Below are 9,060 nucleotides of genomic sequence, written 5' to 3'. Positions count from 1 at the left end.
TCCAAGAAATAATGCTTCAACACTAATTCTCTTTCTATCATCCATACTACCTGCCCAATTCACATTAGTGTATGCCCAAAAAGTCAAATCACTTGATCTATCATACCAAATCCCATTATCAAGTGTTCCTTTTAGATATTTGAATATCCTCTTCACTTCTACATAATGATACTCTTTAGGATTAGCTTGGAATCTAGCTACAATTCCAACTACATTTGCTATATCTAGTCTAGTGTGAGTCAAATATTACAATCCTCCAATCATAGATCTATACTTCTTCTACCCAATTGTAGCTATCTCATCTTTGCTAGATAACTTATGACCAATTATCATGGGTTTAAAAAAATATTTTCAACAAGTCTTTTAGATACTTGGCTTGTGAAATGAATATCCCATCTCTACTATACACAATCTGCAATCCTAAAAAAAATTCATCTCTCCTATCATGCTCATTTCAAACTCATTTTTCATCTATTTAGAAAAATTATCACTTTCTTTGTCATTTTTGGTAAATATCATGTCATCCACAAATATTATAATGACAAACAAACCATCATCATCTTTTCTCAAATACTAGTTAATATCTGTTATACCTTTAATGAAAACAAGCTTAGTCAAATACCTACCAAATATTGCATACTAGGTTCTAGGTGCTTACTTCAAACCATGCATTTCTTTCATTAGTCTGCATACCATTTCTTTTTCTTTTGTTAGAGGGGATCCATTAGGCTACTCAATATAGAATTCTTATTCAAGTTCTCCATTTTGAAAAGGTGATTTTTCATTCATCTGATAAACTTTTAAATTCTTGCTTGTTGCATAAGCCAAGAACATCCTTACTAATTCCATTCTAGCTATAGATGCATATGTTTTCTCATAATATATTCCTTCCTATTGTGAATAACCTTTGCAAACAAGTCTAGCCTTGTTTCTTGCAACTTCTCCTTACTCATTCATCTTATTCCTAAATACCCACTTGGTTCCTCTTAGATTCTTATCTTTAGATCTAGGAACTAATTCCCATGTCTCATTTCTCTCAGTTTGGTCCAATTATTCTTTCATTTCTTCAATCAAATGATCATCCTTACAAGCTTCATATGCTCTTTTAGGTTCTACTTGAGAAATTAGACAAAATTCCTCATTCACTTTGTTCCTTGTCATCACAACTTTATCTTTTCTCCCAATTATCTGCTCTGGAGGATGATTCTTTGTCATATTTCTATTAGAGGTAGTATTTGACACATCAACTCTTATCTTATCTCTAGGTTTAGATCTCTACTCTTCTCTATGCTTAATAGATCACAATCAATCATTAGAACACTATTTTCCAATACTTTATTTCTACAATGCTCTCAGTATATCAAATGTAACTTTTGTATGCCATCAAATTAGACTTAGTGCACTTACCCACATCATCAAGATATGGTCTAGAATATGTCCTTAACTACACATCACCTATACCTTCTATAGTTACTATGTAACATAAGATCTTTGACTATTGTTCTTCTAGTCTTTACAAAAATACTGCTATGTTGACATCAATGATAAACACAGTCATGAATGCAACATATCAATACTCTCCAATGCTTATGATACTCCCGTAACATAGTATCATGAACATTCATGATAAAAAAACTATGGTTGGAAGGTGGGCCAAACAAGATTAATAGAGAAATTATTCAAAGAGTAACTAGGTTTCTAACATTGGATTGACCTCAAAGCATAAGGAGTTCCACATAAAAAGAATTTGAAAACCTAAGTAAGTCAAAGTGGAATGGATGTGGAATGTCAATAGATTGCATTGAGGATCCACTAATTGAATTCATTATTCATGTGATTGCACACAATTTTTATCAATCTAGTAGATAAAACATGTCATCCATTGGAGTTGATTTGGGATATAGAATTGTGAAGAAAGATCATGAATACAATCTTGTCAGGTTGTAGTTACAACAACTTACTAAAAGCCTCGTTAGAAAAGAAAAAAATACATCTTGTAAGTTTGGATCCTGATGCAGGAGCATCCAGAGGTATAAGGGCAATCCTGTGTCACCCAAAAAAAATGTACTTAGACTTAGTTTCTGTTTCATGTCTTTACATTTTTGGATACCCATTTGGCTCAGATAAAGGTTCCAACTCTCATAGTTCAACTATCAGTGCATTTGAAAATCCCAAAAAAATAGGAGCATGTATTTGGGCCATCATTTCAATAAACTAGAAGGTGTGAATTGGCTAGATAAATGTAATCATGATTTAGAGAATTCCAGAAAAAGAATCAGGTCAATAGGCCCCACGGTTTGATAGTTATTGCAGTTTTTCAGGTTTTGGAGACCTCCTAAGAATGCTTCCAAGTCAAGTTTGGGGCATTAAATGACCTCAAAAAGGGTTAAAAAATGGGGGACTAGTGAAGCTTGTCCATATGGCTATAGAGTGCTTTGAGAGCTTTCAAAAAATGTAAACGGTTTGTCAATTGGAGCTATGGTTCAAAAGTTATGCCTCCCGGAAGGTCGGTTACCGTTTCTGGATTCTTCTAGATTTGGACCATCTTCTAACACAGCTTCCGAAACCTTCTATTTCATTGGTGGATGCCTACTAGCACTTTCTAGAATGTACTCCTAGTCCTTAACCCTCCGGGGTCTATTTAAGGAGATTTTTGGCATTGTAAAAGGCATTTCGGAGTGGAGTTTGAGAGGAGGTGCTAAAAGGAGAAATATTCTCCAGATTTATGCCATTGTAAGCCCTTAGGGCATGTTCTAAAGTCTATTTTCTCTGTACTATTTGTACTAGCTTATTTTCTCAGTTAATATAATTTCCCTTTTCTATTGTGTCCATTCTGTTCTTGGGTTGTGTCCCCATCAGATCCCTATTATTTTGTATATTTTTAGAGATATTTTTATAGATACTTTTTTCATTAGAGATATCAATCATCATCATATAGTGTTGGATCAACTAGTAGATGTAGTTGATAGAGTTAAGACAAAGGACTTGGAAACAAATGACAAGTTGTTACAATGGTCTAAAAGATGAATGGAGCATAAAATATTGTAGAAAGTCTCACATGAACATTTCCAACAACAAACCAAGCTTTCTACAACCATTACACAATTAGAAATAGTTTTGAGAACAATAAACTCTTTATATTTGAGATTGTGTGATGTATATTTCTTTACAACAGATACTCAACAATCACTAGATTTATTACATTCAAGTATGAAGACTAATGTTCATTCCTTGAGAAAGAACACAAGTTCAAATTCAACTTCATTAAATGAACTTATCTTTAATCAAACAAGGTTAAGTGAACTCATATGTAAGGATGCAAAAATAAGGACCAAGTTGACATTAATTCAACTTTAGTTATTGTCATACATAGAGATAATTCAAAAGTTTATTTCTATTGCCAAGATTTTATTTTGAAAACTACACATGTCAAGATTTATTGACCTAGCTTCTAGGATAGAGATTTAGTTTCAAATTTTGCAAAAGGTACAAGTAAGAGGGACCCAAGGCTATGCTAATATTATCACAAGTCATCATAATTGTTTTGAGAAATTTCAACTCATCTTAATAGCCCCAGCTACCATGAGTGACAAAAAAAAGGGGTATTAAATAAGTCAAGATTGATAATTGATTAGAAGGGAGAAGAAATAAGTAATGGGGAGTCACAAGTAAGAGTTATAAAGAAGAAGATATCATATCACTCAAATAATACTTTTTTCAAGGGAGAATATATTTTTGTAAGGAATAATTTTATGACAAAGTATTTTTGCCATTAATTCCAAAGGGGGAGATTTTTGATCTCTAATCTATTATTGTCAATTAGTGACCAAACACTTAGTCGTTTGAAAGTTATATACTAGGTAAGATTACAAGGTCATCATTGCAACTAAGTTATCTAGTAAAGGCCAAGAAAGTTACATGGAGAATGAGAAAAAAATTGATTGTTAAGCATTCAGTAAAGACTAAGTAGATATTATTGATAATTAGGTAATAGTGATATGTAATTTTATTTATTTATGGAAACAAATGATGTGGATGTTCATAGGAAACCACTTAAATAAAGATACTTAGTGTTTGGTAATCAAAAAATTGTCTAAGTATAGAATTTGGTTTATAATAGTGTATTGTTTTGTTTCTAACTTATTGCTAACATCATATTATGAGTAGCAGAGTTACATGGAGATAGTATACGTGGTGGTGATGATGTATATAACCTCAAAACTTAGTATAGACTATACAAAATAGAGATAATCATGTTTGAAGCAAAAGAGGAAAACAAAATTGAAGGAAAGAATTGTTTTGTATACAAAATAATTACTTGTCCAATTAAGGCTGACATCCTAGATGTTTACTCTAACTTGGAAAAGTGGTTTGTGGTATTATCTAACCTAGTAGTAATTTGTGTAAAGGCATGGTATTTATGAAAAGGACATCATGTGATAAGAAGTGAGAAATTATGAAAGTGATGTACAATTGTGAAGTGTAAATTGTGACTATATGTGAATTTTTGTGAAAGCAATATATGTGAAGTTTTACATGAGCTATTTGGTGATCTAAGATCAAGCTAAAGATCAAAAATCAATCAAGGAAGAAAGATAATAGTAAATTACTGATTTGAGTAGTGAGCTCTTCTTGTAGTTGAAATTGCGTGTTTGGACAGTGGGCTTTTCTTGCATACATTATTCCACAAAAACTAATAGGGTTGGAATCTCCTAACTTGAATTCAAAGTATCTTAATAGGGAATCCTTACACTAAATTTTCTCATTGACTCCTAGCAGGGTCCATCATCTAACAAGGAACTTATGTATCAGTATATTATCCAGTGGGTATCATCCCCACCGAGGTTTTTCTTTGGCCAGGGTTTCCCTATTAATAAAATATTGTGTTATGAGTTATCTTTGTGCATTGTTATTGTTACTATTCAACATTAATTTATTGCTTTGTTATGAATGGTTTAAAGTAAGTAATAATATCCATTTGGAAACTAAAATTTATAGATTACTAATTCACCCCCCACCCCCTCAGTAATACCTATTTCTAACAATTGGTATCAAAGCATAGTTACTTTAAAGAGGATTAATAGCTTAATTAAGATCCCTATGGATATGGAACAGTTGATGAAAAACCTTTGAGAAGATCTTGAACAAATTAATCTCCTTACTAAAGAAAGAGATAAACTGAATGATGGATAAGAAGACTCGAAAGTATACATTTTTTAGTTGAAGGAAAAGATTGAACATCTCAAATCCAAGCCTAAATCTACTGAATTTGAAACTAGTGATTATGATTATTCAAAGTTGAAGATAGAGTACAAGATCTTTAAACATGAGTTGAATCTAATTTGAAAACTAAAAAATGTAGATCTAAGAGAAATTTTGGCAAAGAAAATATCTACATTTGAAATGTGAGGCCTCACCCTGACCCATCCTAGCACCTATGATACATTGTTATTTTGATACTCATGCTGACATGTCAGAACATTATTGGATACACTGAACATTGTTATTCTATTTTGCGATGTGTGATGCTTACTTTAGTTAGTTGATTTTTCCATTTAATGCTTATAAATATGTATAATGATGAAAGAAAATGTATGCAAGCTAACACATTTGGTTATGCAAGTCGAAAGGCTAGAAATATGAGTAGAACTAGATAAACAACTATTTAGTAAGAAGTTGATGCTTTAAATTATATATAATTTCCTTTAGCATGTTATTCACATTATACATGTGATTTTTGGACCTACTGATGTGTGCAATGAGTGTGCAAGAAAATCAGCCAAGATAACCCAATGGAAGAAACAAAGTTAAATTTCTTGTTAATTTGGTGCTAATTTTATATTGTAATTCTTTAAAGGTTGTAATTTGATCTTACTATTCTACTAACTTTTAATTATTCCTAATAAGCCTTTAAAGGCTTAGAAGCATTAAATTTAAGTACGCCTATGGGTAAGGGTATGGGTGGGGGTACTTTCCAACCCATTAGCCTCCTAGGTTGACTCTTAGGGTCTCTTAAAAACCCTATTATAGGCTGATTTCGAAAATGGGGTTGCTCTTTACTTGGGTTAGTGAAACCAAACCTCCATCTGGAGTTACTTGAAGCTTAGTGGGGTTAGAGACCATACTTAGAGGGCTTTTGGAGAAAACTTGAGTTTTTTGTCACCCAATCCTCTAGTTTTGGAGGAAGCCTTGAAGATTGAAGAAAGAAAAAAAAAAAAAGGGAAGCTCTTCTCAAACCACCATTGCCATAACTCTTTTATGAAGGTAGGAGTTCTTCACTCCATGAATGGTTCTTTGTGTGTGTTCATGTTTTGAATCTTGTTGAATCATGTTGGAGACATTTTGTAGATATGCATTCCTTGCTTGTGTGTTGAGGGTGGTATTGGGAGGGATTTTATCTTGTTTGCTTTTTGGATGATATTCATATGCCCTTTTTATTTGGTGTGTTTATTGTTTTTGAAAGATTTCCATGGGGATGTATTTGGAAACACTCACCCTTGGATAGGGAAGAAGTGGCCATGCTTGGAGAAAGGGCATCAGTTGGACCTCAATAGTGTAGAGTCTCCTCTCATGGAGAGAGGAGGGAGAAAGGGTAGGGTGTATGGGCCCCTACTTGTCATCCCATACCTTGTTGTTATTGAGAATTCTTGAATGTGGTAAAGAATGAAAATCCTTGTGGATATAGCCTCGAAAGGGCCTTGGGAAAGAATGGGAATTCTTGAAGTTTTAGCCCCGAAAGGGCTAAGTGAAGGTATGGTGATAGACTTCTCCTATTGAGAAAATCCACCTTTCCCCTATATTGGTTCATTGTTGGACCTATTGTGCAACCGGGTGGGAATGTATGTTCATTTTGCTTACCTCTTTGTGTTGTTATCTCCATGTTGCTTCTTGTATCTCCCATGTTTACCCTTGAGGCAATGAAGACATTTGATAAAAGTCTCTTGTGAAAATATTGAAGAAAACTCAATGAATTGTAATATCAAGTAAATTGTAATAGAATTTGATGTAGTGGCAAAGATATCGGGATTTCTTACTGGTTCTTTCCCGATGGAGCCTTGAACTAGGATGAATAATAGAGGAAAGAAAAGAATAAGAAATTCTTCTTGCATTGCTCTCATGTGGTTCCAAATTTTGCATATGTTGTGAGAAAATAGGTTGATAGACATTGACACTAAATTATAGATCTCCAAGTTTCCAATTATGTTATTACAATGCAATTTGAGATGTTGAAGTTTCAATATATGGTTAAGTAATTTGATGAATTAGAAATACTACATTGTGATCACCAAGCTAGTACATTTTTTGTTATGCTCCATTAGTAATGCAATTGAAATTGAAATAATTATTCATCACCTTTTTAATACTGAATATAGAATCATAATCCCTTGTTAAGGTTCATAAAGAATAAAATTAATTTTGATTAGGGGGATTATAATCCTTTGCATGCTTGTGTGTCAAATTGCTTTAGAGAAATGTAACTCCATTTTGCCTCTAGAAATGTTTAACTCATCTTGGTTATAAAAAAAAAAATGCACTTCCAGGCCTAAAAGACCTCTCTAGAAAATGTATGGGAAAGTTAATTTCCACTCCTTGACACAGAGAATATTCTATTAAGTATTCCCCTTTTTCATGCAAACTAAGATCCTTGTCACTCCATTTAATAGTATAACTTAAAATGGATAGAAAATAAAAAATTTAATTATATATGTTAACATTTTAAAAATCCATCCCTCAACTATAAAAATTTTTAGTATTTAATTCATAGGACTATGGAACTGGTCGAATCACTTGGGAGAGCTTAAAAATTGACCCTCCAACCACCTGTTAGCAAGTACAGGGGTCGAATTCATCATAGGGAGGGGGCAGAAGAATGTTCAAACTTAATTTCTTAATTGTTAACCCTGCCATGTCTCTTGTCATATTAATTTTGTTGACCCTGCAATAACGTGTGGGGGCAAGTAAGGCAACTGGGTCGACAAGATAGGAGGGCATGGCTCGTTAAGCCTTCACTGGTCCCCTGCGTACCTCCTTCCCCATACGGTTTAGGGGACAAACCTGCCACGCACAGGCCTTGGGCAACGTGTGGGCATGCCCTAAGGGGGGGGTCAATTTTAGTCATAGGGGGGTGCGGGGTTTAGTTAGTAGGGTGGGGAGTGTTAGTAAGGTTAAGTTTAGTTAGTGATAGGATTAGTATAGGGTTAGTCATTATTGCTTTTATTTATTTATGTTTTTAGTTAAATTCATTAATTGTAGTTTAGATTGTTTTTAATTTCAAGTTAGTAGTTAGTTGTTAGTTAGTAGGTATTAGGGTTGTAGTTAAGTAATAATAATCTTTGGTTAGTTTTTGTGTGGTAATTTTTTTTGTGTATGATTAAAATATTTCTTTATATATATCATCTAAGATTAGATTAAGTTGTTAAATCTTAAGTTTAGTTGGGATAATATTATTTAAAAATTGAATTTGATTTAAGTAAAGTTGGAATTAGTAATCAAGTTTCATCTAGTTAATATTTTATGTTTGCTAGTTGGAGAAGTATGTTAATTTAAAGCTGATTTAGTTGTTATTGTTATATTGACCAGTAGTATTCTATGCTAATGTATCGGATGTTTAGATAAGTTATGGATTGGACTTTTAAATTAGGTATGGCACCAATCGATAAACTAGATTGTAATTTTGATGGCTTGGGGAATTATTGTATTAATTAAGTAACAATGTAATTACTAATTAGGGATTGGAATGTTAAAATATTAAATCCAATTCAATTTAAAAGTTTGAATGTGAAATTTGAATATCTCCATTAGAACAATTTTTACGTTTCATTAAGTAGTTCTATACTCTTATGAGCTTTATAGATCAATCTTAATATGAGCTTAAATTTATGATAATTCCAATAAAGCTTAGATTAAAATATAGAGTCATTGAATTTACTCTTGTCATCAACTTTAATGGTAAACAATAAACTAATTATTAGATGGTTATAAGTATGTTGCAGAAAAATTTAAGTTAAGTTAAATTTTGGATTGAAGTTTAACGAAGTTGAAAGAAGTTAATTCATGACA

This window comes from Cupressus sempervirens, chromosome 4, assembly GCF_028749045.1.
Source record: "Cupressus sempervirens isolate cs-2001-9-10 chromosome 4, ASM2874904v1, whole genome shotgun sequence".
Classification (NCBI taxonomy): domain Eukaryota; kingdom Viridiplantae; phylum Streptophyta; class Pinopsida; order Cupressales; family Cupressaceae; genus Cupressus; species Cupressus sempervirens.
The sequence above is the reverse complement of the archived record's forward strand: the minus strand, read 5'-3'. Positions refer to the sequence as shown.